The sequence below is a fragment of the Typopeltis vanoorti genome, chromosome 15, assembly GCF_054136105.1.
Source record: "Typopeltis vanoorti isolate ZY-2024b chromosome 15, IOZ_Tvanoo_1.0, whole genome shotgun sequence".
In the NCBI taxonomy this organism is placed as follows: Eukaryota; Metazoa; Arthropoda; class Arachnida; order Uropygi; family Thelyphonidae; genus Typopeltis; species Typopeltis vanoorti.
The window spans coordinates 115,699,896-115,720,736 of NC_143563.1; the positions used below are offsets into that span (position 1 = coordinate 115,699,896).

A 20,841-nucleotide genomic window follows, 5' to 3' on the forward strand; every position below is an offset into this window, starting at 1 on the left:
TTAACACAAGTGTTGGATATTTTTGAGCTAACAAATATGAGGTCGGGGTTATATCCCCACTTTCATCTGCCACTGTTGAAAGATGCAGGGAGTTTTGAATTATGTATCAGGTTTAGAGAAAAGTTTTCAGCTCATTTTTCAATAAGTTCTCCATCTTCACTAGACTTTGTCCAATGAAGATGGAGAATTTGTTGATACTATAGCTGTTAAAGTCATCTAATATGATATTAGTCATGTATGTATTATTATTGAGGAGGATGTTGGTGAAGGAGAAAGCTTCCTCTGACTGTTCATAAACTGAGGTGATTGAGATATTTTTAAATGTGATTGTAATAATCTCAATGTTTCTGTTGTTTGTTGAGTCAGTGGCAGATGGAATTAGTTTTTCTTTAATAATTATTGCACTGTCATATTTATTATTATTATTCCTGATACCTCCAAGGAGTCCGAAGACTCATCGCGGGAGGACATCTTCAACTATCTCTACACCTTACCTCTACTACGAATCAACGCCATCTACCGCCCACCTCCAACACCACCACAACTAGTAATTTTTGTCTGTAAATTGTGTGTGTTCTGAAGGGCCGATTTGTATGTATGCGGGATGAAAAACCCGAGTTTCCGGGAGAAAAACCCTGCTACCTCCGTATGAGATCGGCTAACTCACCATCGATTGAAATCGACCAGATAAAGATTCCTCCCGTCGCGATGAGAATCGAACTTAGGCCTATTCCAATCGAAGGGCGCAATGTACCGTCGTTCTTCCAAATCTCTTCGATGAGTTCCATGCCATGAATGTAAGGTCTGGTGGCACCTTCTCCTCTGTGAGTTTCTTGCAGGCAGAGCATATCGCAGTCATTATCTTTACAAATATTTGCAATGAGCTCTTGCTTGACACTGCAGAAACCTTCAATATTCAATATTAAATGATATTATTTTTAGGCCTAGCTCCAAGTGGGATCCTTTAAGGCAGGAATTTGGGAGCATTTTAGTTTAATCACTTGCGTTTGATTGGTAGCAGCTTTAGCTTACCCTAATGGGTACTCACAGAGTGCAGGAACAAGAATCTAGCTGCTGTGCACACCTGCTGTGTGTGTGTGTGTGTGTGTGTGTGTGTGTGTGTGTGTGTGTGTGTGTGTGTGTGTGTGTGTGTGTGTATCTAGTGAAACATTACATATGTTCTTCTGGCTAGAAGAATACATGCAATACACAAATAGTCAATGAGTTCAAGGAGTGGTATGATAGACTTTGTTTTCTAGGATGGGTCTCTTATAATGAGTCTTTTGATTCCATGGATGCCTGAATAATAATAATCTTCTTCTTGGCTTCACATGTTAGGCAATATACTAGGGGGAGCCCCCCCTAGTATATATATATATATATATTGAAGAGTATTGGTGATGATCCACTTCCTTGAATGAGACTTCTATTGGTTTTAATTTTTTTGGTTGTTTCATTATTGGTTTTAATTTTTTTGGTTGTTTCATTATTAATTTTAATTTTAATATAGCTATCTTCCATTATATTTGCTATTGCTTTTGTTATTATATTATATTGGCAGGTTAAATTCTATTCTTTTTTCTATAATTTGTTTGAATGTAAATCTGGGATCTGTGCAGGATCTTCCTTTCCTAAAGCCACATTGTTCTTCTCCAATAATTTTCTTGACCCATGGTGTTAATTTACTTTTAATTATATCTTGATATATTTAATAGCAAAACTTCAAGCAAAAGAAAAAGGTCAAACAATTAAAATAATCCAAATATATGCACCAGACAGTAACCATTCAGAGGAAGAAATAGAAAATTTCTATGAAGATCTACAACAGGAAATAGATAATCCCAAAAATAGAGAACTCATGATAGTGATGGGAGATTTTAATGCTAAAATAGGACAGTTCACAGCAGACAAAAAAGATGTGATGGGGAAATTTGCATACGGAGAGCTTAACGACAGAGGAGAACAATTATTCCACTTCTGTAAAGCAAACAATCTAATGATTACAAACACATTGTTCTATCAACGCCCTAATAATAAATATACATGGACATCCCCAGATGGTAATATAAAGAACTGCATAGACTATATCATCATAAACAAACAATGGAAAAGATCAGTAAATAATGTACGAACATTAAGAAGTTTTGATTTTGACACTGCCCACGAAATATTAACTGCCAAAGTGAAGATAAAATTCAACAGCAAAAATAATATCAGAAAAGAAGAAAACATCAACCTATCAAAACTAAAAGATAGCTCAAGCAGAAGTCGATTTTTAGAACAGATGTGCTTGAAATTAAAACCCTCCATCTTACAGAACAGCAGAAAATACTGGGAAGAAGGAAAAGAAACAGTGTTATCAATTGCAAAAGACACTCTAGGTTCCAAACCCAAAATAAACAAACAGTGGATAACCCAAGAAATCATAACTACCATAGAAGAGAAAAGAGAGGCCAAGATACTTGTAAACCAACAAAACAATGAAGAGAATAGAGAAAAATACAGAGCACTAAAAAATAAAGTTGATAACCTATGCAAAAAAGCCAAAGAAAAATGGTTAGAAGAAAAAGCTAAGAAATGCCAAGAAGAATACCAACAAAACAACCTAAGTCTTCCATGATACTGTAAGAGAAATTACAAAGGAATTCTCAGCAAAAGCAGTAACAATGATAAACAACAAGATGACTGAAACCGGGAATATTGAATATATAAGAAAAATCTGGTCAAACCATTTTAAGACTATCTTCCACCCCACCAAGGAAACAAAACTACAATGCCAACAGTAGAAGAAAATAATGATCACCTAAAAATTTTACAAGAAGAAGTTAGATACGCAATAAAACAGATGAAAAACAATAAAGCACCAGGCATTGATACTATCCCTACTGAACTGTGGCCATATGGAGGCAGCATATCAATAGAATATTTAAACAACCCTATTCAATAAAATACTACAAACAGGAGAGATCCCAGATGACTGGAGAACTGGAAAGATCATCCCAATATATAAGAAAGGAGACAAAAGAGACTGCAGAAATTACAGACCAATCAATTTACTCCCTCACACCTATAAAATATTCATAAGAATTATACAAAATAGATTAAAAAACACCTACGAAGAAATGATAGGCATAGAACAAGCTGGTTTCTGAGGAAACTATTCAACAATAGACCAAATTTTCACATTGCACCAACTAGCAGAACTCAGCTGGGAAGACCATAAAGAACTATATTGTTGTTTTGTGGACTTTAAACAAGCTTTCGATAACATCAACAGAGAAATCCTTCTCAAAATTCTACTAGAAAAAGCAATAGACAAATATATAATACAGTTTCTGATAAAATATTACTCTAAGACAAATGCAATAATTAAAAAGGACACACTCACACCAGAACCCATAGAGATCCAAAAAGGAGTAATGCAAGGATGCCCATTATCCCCATGCCTATTCAACATATATCTAGAAGAAGTTGTAAAGAAGGCAATAGACGATGAGCCTGGAATCAATGTCAACGGTTTAAACATAAATAATATCAAATATGCAGATGATCTCGTCCTTCTTGCAAGAACCCCAAATGAACTACAAAAGTTGATCAACAAGCTAAATGAAACCTGTAAAACATATGACATGACAATAAATATACAAAAGACAAAAGTGATGAAAATAGGGAGGAACAGAACTACCATCTCAGCCACCCTAAACGGAGAACAAATAGAACAAGTAGACAACTTCATATACCTTGGATCAAAACTAACAGAAACAATAGATGAACTCAAAACAATCAAACACAGAATAGCGATAGGATGGACCACCATGGGAAAATTACAGAAAATCTGGAAAACAAACAAGATATCTAAACAAGCCAAAATCAAATTATATGAAAGAATAATTATACCAACAGTCATCTATGGAGCAGAAGCGTGGACAGTTAAAAAAAGAGAGGAGAAAAAACTGCTGGCATTTGAAATGAAATGCTTAAGAAAAATAAATAGAACAAGTTGGATAGAAAAGAAAAAACATCACAGTTAGACAAGAACTATTGTACAAAAAGACAATAATAGAAAAAATTAGAAAACAACAACTGAGATGGTTTGGACACACTGTACGCATAGATGCAGACAGACTTCCTAATGTCCTAATCAATACTTTTCCAACTGAAAAAAGAAGACCTGGAAGACCAAGAATTACCTGGCTGAAATTAATAAAGAACATCTCGGGATGCAGAACATATAAGGAACTTTTTCGAACAGCAAGGAATAGAGAAGACTGGAAGATCCTGCTCAAGAGAAGACTCAACCCATCTTAGACAGAAGAGAAGAAGAAGAAGATATTTAATAGCATGTATTTAATAAGGATATTCCTCTGTAGTTTCTGCAATCCTTTCTGTTCCCTTTTTTTGAATAGTCATAATATATTTATGACTATTGCTGACTTCCATTCTTGTAGGATGTTTCCTTCTTCCCATATTATTATTATTACGGGTATCTCCATGGAGTCAGTAGACTTATTGTAGGAGATCCAAACTATTAAAACGATATCTATGATTATTGTTACACAGATATTATTATACAGATATTGTTTTGCTAGTTTGGGTTTCCCGCAATGAGTCTACTGACTCCATGGAGATACTATAATAATAGTAATAATAAAATCTCCATGGAGTCAGTAGACTCATTGCGGGAAACCCAAACTAGCAAAACAATATCTGTCATATCACTTCTTGAATTCATTTACAGACAAAGAGCTCACAACTAAGTCAGGCAATGAATTCCACTCGTTCACCACCCTCCAGGCAAAAAACCTTGTTCTGACACTTTTGTTAACCACACTTTTCTTTAATTTCCAGAGATGACCTCTTGTTCTTCCATCACTATCACACAGCTGAAACATTTCCCCTGCATCAATCCTATAAAAAACTTTCAGTAATTTAAATGTTTCTATCATATCCCCTCTTCTTCGCCTATCAACCAATCTCTGCAATCCACAAACTCTCAATCTATCAATGTAGGGGGCATTTTTATATCACTCACCAACTTGGTCACTCTTCTCTGAACCCTCTCCACAGCCTCCTCATCTCCAAGGAATCCAGGTGACTAGACCTCAGCACAGTAATCCAAATGTGGAAGTATCAATGCTTTATAAAGGGGAATAATAACCTCTTTATCTCTGGATGTCAGCGTGTTCCTCAACAACCAAGTAATCCTATGTGCAATCTTGGACACCTTAGCAATGTGTCCTCTGAACTTCATCTCCCAACACCCCTAAGTCCCTAGCCTCATCAATCTCTTGGAGTACCTTTCCATCAATGTAGTACACAGCTGGTAATCTTTTAATCCCAAAATGCACGACTTTACACTTTTCCACATTGAACTGACATCCATTATCTTTTGCCCATTTTACCAGCTTATTTAAATCATCCTGCAAACTTTCAACATCAGCTTGATTTTTTATTGTGCTACACAACTTTACATCGTCAGCAAACTGAATATTTGCTGATGATGTAAAGTTGACGATATTCTCCCTTTAAGCCATTTCCTATATCATTTATATACAAATTAAACAACAATGGCCCAAGTACAGAGCCCTGAGGCACACCACTGGTCACCTGCCTCATTCTGGACTTTGCTCCTCCATACACCACCTTATGGTATCTCTCCCAGAGCCATTCTCCTATCCATATCACCAATTTAATATCCATTCCCATCTGCTCCAATTTGCGTAACAGTGTTCTATGGGGTATCCTGTCAAATGCCTTAGCAAAATCCAGAAGTACCACTGTGTAGCCTGCTCCTTTGTCCAACTCAGATGTTATTCTATTATGAATAGTTAATAGATTGCTAAGGCAGGATCTACCTTTAACAAAACCATGTTGGCCTCTATAGAGTATCATATCCTGATCCACCCATTCTTGAATTTTGTCTTTAACAACTTTTCCAATACTTTTACCACTACTCCTGAGATGGTGATTGGTCTGTAATTAACTACCGCAGTTTTAGAGCCACCCTTATGCAAAGAAACCACTTTGCCTAACTTCCACTCCCTAGGGACCATACTAGAGTTCAAACTTAAATTAAATATCCAAGTAAGAGGGGTTGACAATTCATTTGCACATTCACGCAACACCCGAGCTGATATTCCATCTAAGCCTACAGCAGTGTTTGCATTTAAATTTTGCAATATATTTAATACCTCTGATTCTTTAGCTTCATATCATATCTATCATATCTGTTCTTGAATTCATTTACAGACAAAGAACTCACAACTAAGTCAGGCAATGCATTCCACTCATTCACCACCTTCCAGGCAAAAATCCTCGTTCTCACACTCTTGTTAACCACACTTTTCCTTAATTTCCAGGGATGACATCTTGTTCTTCCATCACTATCACACAGCTGAATATTTTCCCTGCAATCTTATAAAAACATTTTAATAATTTAAATGTTTCTATTGTATCTCCTCTTCTGTACCTATCAGCCAACCTCTGCAATCCACAAGCTCTCAAACTATCAATGTAGGGAGCATTGTTTACATCACTCACCAACTTAGTCACTCTCCTCTGAACCCTCTCCACTACCTCCTCATCTCCAAGGAATCCAGGTGACCAGACTTGAGCACAGTAATCCAAATGTGGAAGTATCAGCACCTTATAAAGGGGAATAATAACCTCTTTATCTCTGGATGTTAGTATGTTCTTCAATAACCAAGTAATCCTATGTGCAATCTTGGACACCTTAGCAATGTGTCCTTTGAACTTCATCTCCCTATCCACCAACACCCCCATATCTCTAGCTTCATCAATATCTTGGAGTACCATTCCATCAATGTAGTACACAGCTGGTAATCTTTTAATCCCAAAATTCCATAACTTTACACTTTTCCACATTGAACTGACATCCATTACCTTTTGCCCATTTTGTCAGCTTATTTAAATCATCATGCAAACTCTCAACATCAGCTTGATTTTTTATTGCGCTAGCCAACTTTGCATCATCAGCAAACAACTGAATATCTGAACAACTGAATATCTCCCTTTAAGCCATTTTCTATATCATTCATGTACAAATTAAACAATAACGGCCCAAAAACAGAGTCCTGAGACACACCACTGGTCACTTGCTTCATCCTAGTCCTCCATACACCACTTTATTCTTTATGGATAAGAGAATGGCTCTCCCTGAGCCATTTTCTTATCCATATCACCAGTTAGTATCCATCCGCATCTGCTCCAATTTGTGCAACAGTATTCCATGGGGTATCCTGTCAAAAGCCTTAGCAAAATCCAGAAGTACCACTGTGTAGCCATTTCCTTTGTCCAACTCAGATGTCATTCTATTATAAAAAGTTAATAAATTGCTAAGGCAAGATTGACCTTTAACAAAACCATGTTGTCCCCTGTAGAGTATCATATTCTGATCCAGCCATTCTTGAATTCTGTCTTTAACCAGCTTTTCCAATACTTTTACCACCACTCCCGAGATGGTGATTGGTCTGTAATTAACTACTTCAAGTTTAGAGCCACCTTTATGCAAAGGAACTACTTTGCCTTCCTTGCACTCCCTAGGGACCATACCAGAGTTCAAACTTAAATTAAATAACCAAGTAAGAAGCATTGACAATTCCTTTGCACATTCACGCAACACCTAAGCTGATATTCCCTCTAAACCTACAGCAGAGGTTGCATTTAAATTCTGCAATATACTAAGTACCTCTGATTTATTAACTTCAGTTCTCACATTAGTTATTGTTACAGGTACAGAGATATCCTCACTTGATATCAGGTGATAGACTTATGTAAAGTGATCACTCAGTAATTCTACTATTACATCTGAATTGGTCACCTCAATACTATCAGCACCCACTAAAGTTATCCTTCTGAAGTCATTCTTCCTTTTACTTGCCACATAGCAGAAGAACTCTTTGGTATTACCTTGATCTCCTTGGCTAAGGACTTCTCATAATCTGATTTAGGTTTTCTTACTATGCTGGTAACCTTCCTAGCTTGAGCCTTGTACTGCTCATGGGTGTACTGATCGGCTTTCTCCTTGTAAATTATCAAGAGAGTGCTGCAAGAGTGCTGACCTTGTCATTGGTTCAGAGGACATATGCATAAGTAAGGTGTCCTCGTTACCTCCTAAGTCAATACCATATGATCGCTCTCAATAATTGTAGGTAACGAGGACACCTTACTTATGCATATGTCCTCTGAACCAATGACAAGGTCAGCACTCTCACACCACGTGTCCCTTCAGTTATGTGCTCTTTCAAGTAATTATCTCTTAGAAGCTGTATGAATTCCATCCTTTCTGCCCTGTAATATTTCCTCCTTCCTATTGATATCACCACAATTAAAATCACCCATAATAATCACTAACCCTGCACTCATTGCACTAATTTGCTGATGCATGAATTCAATATCACCCCCTGATATCCCCCACCCCAGCCTATAGCAGCAACCAACTGTATATTTGATTGCGATGGTCACTATTTTACACCAGACCTCAAATGAACTATAATTGACGTCTATCCTCTTGACATACTACTTTCTTTGGCTGCAACTCATCAGCTATATCAACAGTACTCTTCGCCCCCCCCCCATTCTATCTTCTCTATCCTCCCTGAAAATACTGTACCCATCACATTCAATTCCAGTAACCACATCTTCTGCTGACAGCCAAGTTTCACTAATGCCTACAACTCTTTTGGTGAGATTGCAATGACAATTGCCAAAAATTCTTCCCTCTTATTTAGAATGCTTCTTGCATTAGTATACAAAAATTGCTGATTCCCTTTAGTTCTTGTACCAGCTTTAAAACTGATATACATGTCACTAATTTCAGTAGTACCGTGCCGATTTTTATCCACTCTATTCTGCAATTTATTCAGCAAATAAAGATCAACAAATATACGTTCACTGCATAAGTTTCTCCCTCTTACACTCAACCTTTTCAATTTTAGTTTCCCTGCCCAATTCCTTGAACTTGTTCAGAAAACAATAACTTCTTCAATCGCTTATGATCTTCCATGTTCAGATGCAACCCATCTCTTGCATACAGCTGTCTTTTGCCTTCAAACACACTCCAGATATCAACAAATTCTAGACCTAAAAAATGAGGGTTTTTTTATTTTGGTTTATTAGTTGACCATAAATAAAAGATATACATAAATCTTTAAAAAGTTTTCACCAGCTATTCTGTCTGGCTTCTTCAGGACAAGTATGATGGTACAATAACATTTACGAGTAAAAAAGAGGAATGGAGTAACACAGTCAAATCGATTAAAATTAAAACTGATGCGTAACATAAGCATGAAGTGTGGTGTCTCAGTCATTGTTTATTGAGCGTGTTGTATAGTTTTTAGCAAAATTAAATTCTGGTAAGCTAAGTGAATTTATTAGGCTTTTCTAGATGTCTTTCAGAATCATTCCTTGATTTCTGTTTAGATTTTCTCCCAAACGGAGTACAACTGCAGCTTCTTTGATGTTTCTACATTGGAAATCTTCTATATAAGGCATGGAGCTGTTATGCCAATCGATGGTGTGGTTAGAGATTGAGAAGTGATTGGATATTCCTGAAGTGTCTGTTCTGTTGTTGTTCACGTCCCCTATATGTTCTTTTTTTCAAATTTCCAGGCTTCTTAATGTTTGGCCTAAGTAAGTTAATCCACAGGAACATGGGATGTTGTATACACCTGCATATTTGAAGAATGCATTAATGTCCTTAGGAGATCTTAAAATGTAGCGTATAATTTTGACAGGTTTGAGAGCAACTCTGATGTTGAAAGACCTCATGAGTTTGGCTATTTTTGTTGAAACTGAGCCTGCCAAAGGGATGACAATGGATGATGTATATTGCGTGACAGGAGGTTGTTGGTGTGGAGGGTTCCTATGAAGAACCTTTTTGAATATATTTTTGGGGTAACCGTTGTTTACTAGTGTTTGAGATATGAGAGTGAGTTCATCAAGGAGATCTTTTTCTTCTGAGACAATACTGGTTGCTTTATTTTTAAGCATATGTATTATGTTGAGTTTTTGTGCAAAATGGTGAGATGATCTGAAGTGCAGGTAACGTCCAGTGTCTGTAGGTTTTCGATAGATTGTGAGCTGGATTTGTCCATTCTCTTGTTTATTTATTAGTGTATTTAGAACAGGCAATTGATTATTCTTTTCCAGCTTCTAACGTGAACTTTATTTTTTGGTGGAAGCAATTTATTTTTGTAAGGAAATCAAATAAGGTATTTTCTGTGTCTTTCTAAATAATGAAAACATCATCTACATATCTCCACCAACGGCTTTGGATTTACTTTGGAAAGGATGTCAGATTCTAGTTTTTCCATGAACAGATCAGCGCAGGGAGGTGATAAGGGACCGCCCATGGCTAAGCCATCAAGTTGTTCATAAATTATATTATTCACTTTGAAATAATTTGATTTGAGGCAATGGTGAATTTTCTATGATCTTGATAGCTTCTTCAACAGGTACATTGGTGAATAACGAAACCACATCTAGGCTTGCAAGTATGTCTGTTTTTAAGGTGGTGATGCCTTTTAATTTTTCAGTGAAATGCTTAGAATTATTTATGAAGGAATCTGAATGTTTTATATTATCTTTCAAAAGACTGGCTAGATATTTAGCTAGTAGATATGTAGGAGAATTTCTACTGTCAACAATCAGGTCAACAATTTTGTGCACTTTTGGTGCACCATATAAGCATGGCGTCAGTGGGTGGAGAGATTTTAGACTTTGTTGTAAGTCCGAAGGCCACCTAGTCATGTTCCGTATTAGGAAATTAGTCTCTTTTTGATTTTTTATAGTTGGATCGACATCTAATATGTGATAGGTTGACATGTCTTAACTAAATCAGTGATCTTCATTATGTAGTCATTATGTGTTCAAAATAACCATCGAGTTGCCTTTGTCTGCCTTTAGGATTATTATATCTTTGTTCTTCTTTAGGTTTGAGAGGGTTTGCGTCTCAGGAGTTATATTAAGTTTTGGTGGTTTTGAGGTTGAAAGGATGATAGTGCTTTTTAATCGGATATAATTTGTTACTGTTTCCAAGAATGAAGAAAGTGCCTTTTCTATGTTACTCATGAAATCAATCTTTGGAATGTTATCCGGAGCAACAGCGAAGTTGAAACCTTTCTTTAGTATGTCAGATTCCGGTTTTGATAATGTGTAGTCCGAAAGAATGAAAATAACTTTTTCATCTGGGAGATTCAGTCTTCAGTTGCATTTTCTTTCATAAAGTCTATTGAAATTTTTAATTTGTGATTTTTTACTAGTTAGAAAAACCTTGTCATAACTATTTTGAATCATGCAGTCAAAACGTTCCAAACGTTGCTATCTATGCTGTTAGAGATGTCTTCAAAAAAGTTCTAAGCATTTGAGGTCTATTTTACTAAGTACAAATCTAACATGCTGGATTCTTTCACGGAGTAAAGCCAAAGATGCCTTAAAGTAAATCCGTTTCGATCTTATTGATTTTATTTTCTCTTTAATAGTTAAGAACTTGGGAATGATATTGAACTGTCTACATCTTTTTAAGAAGGTTAGATGGTTTAACATTCTCGCTTTTTTACATTTTAGTTTTTCAAAAGAACGTACCTTATGCTTTGTATAGCCATTGAGTCTGTTCATGATTGTTTTGTATTTGGTCACTTAACATTAAAACTGAGTTTTTTCATTTGGTTTATTAGTTGACCATAAATAAAAGATATACACAAATTGTCAACAAGTTTCACCAGCTATTCTGTCTGGCTTCTTCAAGACAAGTATGACTTCAAGTTATGCATCAGTTTTAATTAAAATTAAAACTGATGCATAACATCATAAGCATGGAGCGTGTTGTCTCAGTCATTGTTTATTGAGCGCGTTGTATAGTTTTTAGCGAAATGAAATTCTGGTAAGCTAAGTGAATTTATTAGGCTTTTCCAGATGTCTTTCAGAATCATTCCTTGATTTCTGTTTAGATTTTCTCCTGAACGGAGAAAATTGCGGCTTCTTTGAAGTTTCTACATCAAAAATCTTCTTTTATATAAGGCATAGAGCTGTTATCCCAATTGATGGTGTGGTTAGAGATCAAGAAGTGATGGGCTAATCCTGAAGTGTCTGTTCTGTTGTTGTTCACATCCCCTATGTATTCTTTTTTCAAATAATCAGACTTCTTAATGTTTGGCCTAAGTAAGTTAATCCACAGGAACATGAGATGTTGTATATACCTGCCTATTTGAAGAAGGCATTAATGTCCTTGGGAGATCTTAAAATGTAGCGTATAGTTTTGATAGGTTTGAGAGCAACTCTGACATTAAAAGACCTCATGAGTTTGGCTATTTTTGTTGAAACTGGGCCTCCCTATATTCTGTTTAGGAATTTAATTAATTGTAATTGAAATGGTTTAGAGCTGTATTTGTATAGTTCTGAATTTATTCCATCTTCTCCTGTAGCTTTTCTATTTAATTTATTTTTTCCAATATTTTCTTTACATCATTTAACTGTATTGGTTCTTCATTCGTTTCTTGACTTATTACTTGTTTTATTTCAATTTGATTATTATTGTTTAGAAGCTGGTTTAGTAGTGATTGGTCCATTCTTTTGTGGAGGGGCCTTCTAATTGTAGATTATCCTTTGTTTCTTGAGCCATTTTTTTAATGATTATATAGCTCTTTAGTTGAGGTCCATTTGTGTTGTGCTCTAATCTTAATGCAAATTTTTTGCAGTCCTGTCTTCTGCTTTTCCTGGTTAAAGATTCTATTTCTGGGTTCCAGGTTCTGAGTCCTTTTCTTTTTCTTCGCAGTTTTGTTCCTATGGCTTCATATGCTGCTTGTTTTACTATTTTTTAATGTTTCTATCCATCTGTATCTTCATTTATTTTCTTTGTATGATTTGTAAGTCTTTGATATAGTTCTCTGATAATATCTTGCTGTAACAGTTCTGTCTTAAATTGCTCCTTCTTTTGTTTTTGTGTTCTTATATTGTTTCTATTTCTCTGGTTTGGGATCTTAATAGTACTGATTAATAAATTATAGTCCGAGTCAATATTGCATCCTCTTTATACTCTGCAATTTCTTACCATCCTCTTTAGTTTTTAACCCACTATTATATAGTCAATGATGCTTTTATATCCTCTGGCTTTCCATGTATATTTATGTATATCTTTATGTTTAAAGAAGCTGTTGGTGATTTTCAAACTATTAAAGGTCACAAATTCCCTGAGTTCTCTTCAATTGTTATTTATGGTGTTTTCTCCTTGATTACCTATTAAATCTTTAAACGTATTTGATCCAATTCTAGCATTGAAATTGCCTGCAATGATTAAGTAATCTTGTTTGTTTGTGTTCTGAATTACGTTTTGGAGGTTTTTATTATTATTATTATTATTATTACTACTACCCAAGACCCCATGGAGTCAAAGACTGATCTAGGAGATCATTCTTCTGTGTCAGATTTTTTTCCTTCTTCGGGTGCATATATTCCTATGATTGTAATAAATTTCTTATTTAATTTAAGTCTCGCCATTATTATTCTTTCAGAGATCCAGTTATATGATTCGATTTTGTTTTTCCATTTATTGCTGATCATGATAGCTATACCTGCAGCTGCTTGTTTTTCATTGAGTACTCCACTGTATATTAAGCTGTAGTCCTGAAGTTCTGTAGAGCCTTTTGATTTTTTCTTTGTTTCTGAAATTACTGCAATTTCTATTTTCATTTCTGTTAGGGCTTTTTGTATTTCTTCGATCTTGATTGATGCCTCTTATGTTTACTGTTCCGATCCGTATCCAGTTCATAGTCCTTTTTTCCAATTCAGTTTCATTATCTGTTTAAGCTGTCCAGTTTTTATTCCCTTGCAATTTGTGAGTATAAGAATTTGTCAACTGGGCTGGTTACCAACCATCCGCAGCCTAGTCTGGTGATGGGGCCTCCAGACATGCCCATTTTGGTTCGGGACTGCTTATTGGGTATTTGCAGCCAACCACCATTTCTGATGGGTATTCCCCTATCTGCCAGCTGGGGACCCCTTTGGTTGCAGTAGCTCTGCTCCAAGTAATAATAATAATAATAATATACAGACAAAAGGGGACTACTTGGAATAAGGATTAATCACTTTATTCCATTGAATCTGGTTTTGAGAGCCTGCATGGTATGGTGTGGATCTACACATAAGCGTAAAACAGGAAAACCTTTTTTCTACTTGTCTATGAAAAATATGACTTCTGCATTGATTTAAACTGCTTGAATATCTTCTTGGATCTGTCTTCCATTGATGAGACCTCAATAAAGGTAGAAACTGGTCTGGGTAGTGACCCCTCCCATAATGTGTTTGCATTATGGGACACTGATGTGAAGTCAACAAGCTTTATGTACAAGTAGAATAGTCATGAAATTACTTCCTGCTTATGCTTGGGTGTAGGAGTAAAACAAGGATGCAATTTCTTGTAATATATATATATATATATATATATATAGATTAGATTACATTAGATTAGATAGATAGATAGTTAGATAGATAATGTAAAATATGAATGGAAGAACATAAAAAATGCATTTGCAGTCATGACTATGGTCAATCTGGCCTTGTTGACCATGCTTTGGATACCACTCACAAAATCAATTGGAAAAAGGCCATCATGTTCCATCACAGTAAATTCAGAAGAGAAAGACTGTTTTTAGAATCCGTTGCTACTCTTAAAAATCAGCCTAATTTAAATAAACATGGTTGCATAAAACTTCCAAAAAAATGGGAAACACTAATACTTTGAGATCCCAGTTTACATCCTAGGCTGCCAACAGGTGTCCATAGATGGGTGCCCCACCTAGTTAGGACTCTAGTCTTTCATCCACATTTTAGTTAGTTTTGTGCTGCCTTTTGTGTGTGTGTGTGATGTCTCATTTTGTAATCCCTGACAATGTCTCTGTAACTGAGAAGAAATATTGGAAGCATTAAATACTACTTTTAATCATTTCGTAGTGCTATTTCATTCCATTAAACTTTTATTGAGTTTTTTCCCAGCACTTAAGCCTACACACAAAATATGATGTACTTAGGCAAAAACCACATGCATGATTAAAATCCAAAAAGATAATCATAAATTCCTTTTGTTCACCATGGCAAACTTGGCTTTTCTTGCTGAAACAAACCAAATGATTAGTTGGACATGTATCTAATTTAGGTCACATCAAAACATAGCATGAAAAGAAATTTAAGAGGTATGCAAACTGTCATTGACTGGTTCAACAGAATTGATGACCTCTGTTTCAAAGGTTTAGCTGATATACAATGATCACTTCAGCAACCTGCATATGTAGGCTGGCCAGATGGCCAAACAGAATAGTTTCTGTAGTCTTTCTTCAGTTAGAAATAAAGGTTGACTTTTACCTTAAAGAAATAAGGTTAAACCCAAAGTAAGTGAAACTTATTTTGTATCTCTCAAAGTAAGTGACATATTGTAAGTTCTCTGAATGACTCATTATCTGTATTACTTAGGTAATATGTTGATATCCAAGGTGGTTTCTAGAATGAAGGTTAGTGGAACATCTGCAATTCAAATTTTATGCCCATTTTGATGTACTTACAAAAAGAGGAGCCTGAGGCACTATTCTTTGATAAATTCATTATCATATTCTTGTACCCTAGTATCCAAAAGATTATTAACTGATAACAAGATTACTAATATCAAAATGTCAATACAGTTGACAATTTTGGGAGTTAACAGTATCCAAAAGATTATTAACTGATAACAAGATTACTAATATCAAAATGTCAATACAGTTGACAATTTTGGAAGTTAACAGTCATATAAATGCTAACAACAGAACTCTAGGGTGATCTTCTCTTAATTATATTGTCCATCTGTAAGTGTGTAACTTTTTGATCATTATAATCAAATTTGTTGTTCTTCCATCTGAGATTAAGCAAGTTAATTAATTATTTCCTTTTTATTGTAAGTTACTGTAGTACAATGCTTGATTATATGTATATATTCCTGTGGATAACCTTGTTATATAGGCTAAGATATAGAGTTAGTGATTTTAAGTGTAATTAAAAGTTATTCTTCTCAAACCACTATTGAGTCAAAATACTCATTATGGGATGTCCTCAATATCAGACACAGTGTTCATCAAACTATTCCTCAAACTGGTTTATTGTTTATGCAATTACCATGCTCTCAGGCAATGTATTCCACTTGCCCACCACTGTATAAGTAAAAACTTGCTTTCACATTGTTCTTATGCAACTTTCAAAGATAGCTTCTTTCTCTGCCCTTTCTTACTTGACTCTATGTAAAAATCTGCATTAATCCCTCTCCAACTTAGGCCTCAATCATATGAACCCTCCTCTTCCTCCTGATACTAAGCTCTATGGGTAGCATTCCCTCAAACCTAGTATTCCAAAAACCTGATATTACTTTAGTCTCTCTCTCTCTCTCTGTCTTATTATGTACTGTGGTACTATGACCTCTTTATTTCTATAGGTACCATGGATGAACATGAAAGAACTTGTTCATATTTATCTTGAAGAGCTGTGGATTGCATTCCTTGAGGAAACACATAAGATGGCAGACTGTTCCAGAGGGCAGCAGTAGAAGGGATGAACAAAGATGAGGAGGAATCTGTTCTCTCAGTTTGGAGATGCCTGTGAGGGAGTATAGATACTTGCCGCATGCATTGGAATGAATTTGACAGAGTGGGGATATTATTGATGCTAATCCTGATGAACAGTGGTTGTAGAAGTATTTGTAGAAGATGTAAGTAGTGGAAACTGACAGATTAGTCTGCTAATACACTTAAACCAGCTCATAGGGGTACCACTCCGATGAGAGAGCAATGTTCAATGGTTGGATAGATTTGGGATTTGTATGAATGGGAAGCTATATGGAGCAAAAACAAAAATCTAATTTTTTCGGAATCAGAGGAGGTAATATTTGTAATAAGTTTGTACCAAGGGAGAGAGAGAGAGAGATTTAAGATTAGCAATATCCCAAGAAAATAAATCTCATTTTAATAAGTCAATAATAAATCAAAAGTAAGTTTGGAAAAGAAAGTTTTTTTTCTCCCTCTCTCTCTTTTGTGGGAAATAAAAGCAAAACTGCATTTTGCTGGCATTAAAATCGACAAGATTATCCTAACCCCACTGATGAATGTTTTGGAGATCTATATTTAAAGCAGTAGTGGTTAATGCTTGTGGTGATTTATGCATTGCCAAGTTTGTCGAGTGAAAAGGAGAAATGCAATGTGCTGTTGTGAGCAAAACTATATATCAGGTTCCTTGTCTGTTGGAGTAGATCATTTATATATAGAAGGACTAGGGTGGGTGAGAGAAGAGAGCCTTGTGGAACTCTTGCATTGGTTGTATACTAAGAAGATAAGGAACCATCCACCACCATATGAAGTCAGAAAGCTAGCAGTCCAACTTCAGAAATCACTGGGCTGACCAAATGATGGAGTTTACTTAATAGTAAAGGCAAACACTTGAGACTTGCCAATTTTCCATGGTATTTATCCAGAAGTGGGTAACATAAGTGAGTAGATTGCCTATTGATTGACAATGATGGAATCCATACTGACCATTTATTATTTATTAGTTGACAGTTTCAAGATAGCATAGCAGTTGAGTGTTGATAACTCTCAATTACTTTGGAAAGAACTGGGGAAGAACCTAATTTCCAGACTGCAGGGAATAGATACAAACCTAGTAGATTTTCATACTAGATACCAGTGGAATAAGAAGTGTAAAAAGAAAGCATAAAATGAGAGTGAATTCTGGAGCACAAAACTTTAGGACAACTGAGGAAGGCTATCATGGCTAGGAGACTTACTAATGTCCAATTTGAGAAAAAATTTATTTGATTTCTTTTTGGTAAAAGGAAAAACTAAGAATTGAGTGTCTGGTATGGTTTTGAGATATTACTAAAATCAGTGGTGCAAGAATTGTAGGAGAAGTAGAAAGCCAGGAGGTTGTTTTTTTCTGTAAGTGATGATGCAACAGAACCATCAGAACATAATAGTGTTGGGCAGAAGTTGTGACCAATTTTGGCTAGAGAACAGAATGTGCGTCAGTCATTTGGACAGGATGCAAGTTTCTTGCTTTTAGCTCTCTTAAAGTAAGTGATGTGTTGATAGTTTTTTTACAGCTATTCCAGGCTTTGGTACAAGTTGTATAGGTAGATGGAGTTTTGAGTGCAAGCCAGTTATAGTATGCTCAATTCTTCTCTTATGTAGCTTCAGCAAACCTGTGGGAATATTGAGGCTTAGATAGGGGATGGGAACTTTATATATGGGGAATAAATGTCTACATGCCGATAGGAATCATTTCAGTGATATGTTCAGCACATAGGTTTGGGTTAGACAGCCAGAAGCAGTATGATGTATGGATGTGAGTGATTGTGTTCATGTTGTCCCATGGGGGAAGAGTCAGCATGAGATTTGGTCTGAACTGCCTAGAGAACAGGCTACATTCATGGTGTACTTGAATGGATCACTAGTAAGGAAGAGGTCCAAGGTATTTAGAGAGTGGTTGGGATTGTCTGGTATTCTGGTGATGTTGGTGATGGCAAATGTCTCAGCCTCTCTCACTGCTTGATTTGTGTAGTTGGAATAGGGGGAACCAGCTAGGAAAGTAACTTCACTCTTAGGAAAATTGGATTGAAGAATATTGACTCTTAAGGAAATGAAAAGTTCAGAATGGTTGGTGCATTAGGAAGCAGTAGAAACATCAACTTAACTATGAACATGACAGAATAGGGTACAGAGATTTTGAGCCAGAGGAGTCAAAATCAGGAGATTACAGGTTGTGAACTCTTTTACATGGTATATCAGAGCGAAAATATGCATAAACTCCACATTTGGTGTTATGAAAGGAGTCAAAGCGTGTGATACTGGGAAAGCTGAAATGAGTAGTGCTTGAGGGGGGGGGAGTAGAAATTTGGATTTGTGTCAGGAAAAGTCTGCAAGGTTTTGTAGATTGGAGATGGAAATAAACATTGTTGGGGTGGGAAAATATTCCATTCTGTACACCCCCTTATACAGCAATCCCTCATTTAAAGTGCCTAATGCGTTCTTTAAAACAGGTCCATTAATCAAAAAATGCACTAATTGAATATAATAACCTGTGGGAAAGTGTATAATTCGTTCCTCAGATTTCTTTTTTTTTTTTTATAAAAGAATTAGAGTATGTCTCAGGGCCTAGTTAAAGGAAAACCATGAAGCTGAAAGACAATAAAACATATTCAGAATATAAATTTATTATTCTGCTTCTTAACAAAGCATTGAGCTAACATAGTTTGGCAGGCATTCTGTTTCTTTTTTTCATACAACTGATGCTATGGCCCTATTGCCTCTTCTGCAAATTTTACGTTCTCTCTTCACCTGGTCAGTCTCTAAGCATTGCTACTTAAAAACTTTGATTGTACGAAAACTATTTTCAAATTGTTTCTGTGAAACCTCTTTGGGTTTGTCAGTGATTAAATTTTCTTCATATTCTTCAGGATCTTAACACTGTGAATCTAAATTTAGCAGGTCGGAATCACTCAACTTCTCAGAATGAGATTTAATTAACTTAGATTCATTTGAAAATCCTCTAAAATCATTTGCACAATGTGGAAGAATGTGCTTCCAAACGGCTTGCATATCGCTATCAGTAATTTCATTCGACTTTGCGACTTTATAACCAGGCTGTGATTTCTCTGATTTGGCTAGAAAAGTCTTGGAAGGCAGTTGCTTCCAAAAAAAAGGCCAGTTTCATTGACATTAAATATGTGCTGATCACAATAGTCCCCTTCTTACACAATTTTCTTCAAAATCTCTGGATATCTGGATATCTACACTTGCAGCTTCGCCTGTGATTAGAACATTATGTAGACTATTTCTCTTTTTGAAACGCTCAAATCACTCAGCACTAACGTGGAATTCTTCTTCTTTTCCATCATTGATAGCCCTTTTTTCCAGGTTACAAAGAGACTTTTGATTTAATAAGGCCAGCGTTTAGCAGAATCCGTTTTTGGTTACAATCTTCGATCCATGTAAAAAGAAGTCTCTCTAATTCATTCATTATAATACTTTGATTTTCAGCGCATATACATGCACTGAAAATGAACTTGAAGCAGCCTTACCTTTCTCTTTGTATTCAGCAGTTGATTCACCCATTTTTGTGTTCTTGTCCTATCTTTGCTCTGGACTGGCCTTGTTCATTTTTCTTTATTATTTCAAGTTTTTCTTCCAATCAGATTAATTTTTGAATCATTTTTCACACTTCTAATTTTTGCTCACTAATTCTTTTACTCATGATTAAAGGTTAGGAAAATAATTTAAAATAAAAAAGTAAGGAAAACAATTGCATGAGATATGATCAATCTGCTTTACATAACATTTTGCTGATCAGATCACAACATAAATTTTGGCAGTAAATTTGGAACATAGTGGACATGGAAATAGTGTAGTATGCTATTAAAAAATGACTTTGTAAAATGTTTCAAATCTGAAAATTTAGTTTCAAATTTGAAACTAAATTATTTCATCCTGGAGAGTGATTTTTTAAAATAGTTAGCCATAAAAAATGTAGAGATCAAAAATGTTTAAAATCTGTAACATTTATTTTAAAAATGTATATAGTAGGCGCACTAATCAAATTTGGGTATCGAAAAAAAATGATGCACTAATTGAAAACGTGCTAATCAGGGGCACATTACTCAAGGGATTGCTGTATTTCTATCCTTATACTTTGTTCCTGATACCTTATATATTGTTCTCAAATTTGGTCCCCAGGATTTGAAGGGGATAAATTAACTATGGAAAGGTTACAGAGGTGGATAACAAAGATGGTTTCAGGACTGTACAATGTTAGTTA

At 35.5% G+C, this 20,841-nt stretch overlaps 1 protein-coding gene across 1 annotated transcript in view; it reads left to right on the top strand.

Annotated features, from left to right (window-relative positions):
* The window catches only part of LOC150099091 (tensin-1-like), a 780,515-nt gene that overhangs the window by 520,504 nt on the left and 239,170 nt on the right, over nucleotides 1-20,841 (top strand). The window lies entirely within an intron of this gene.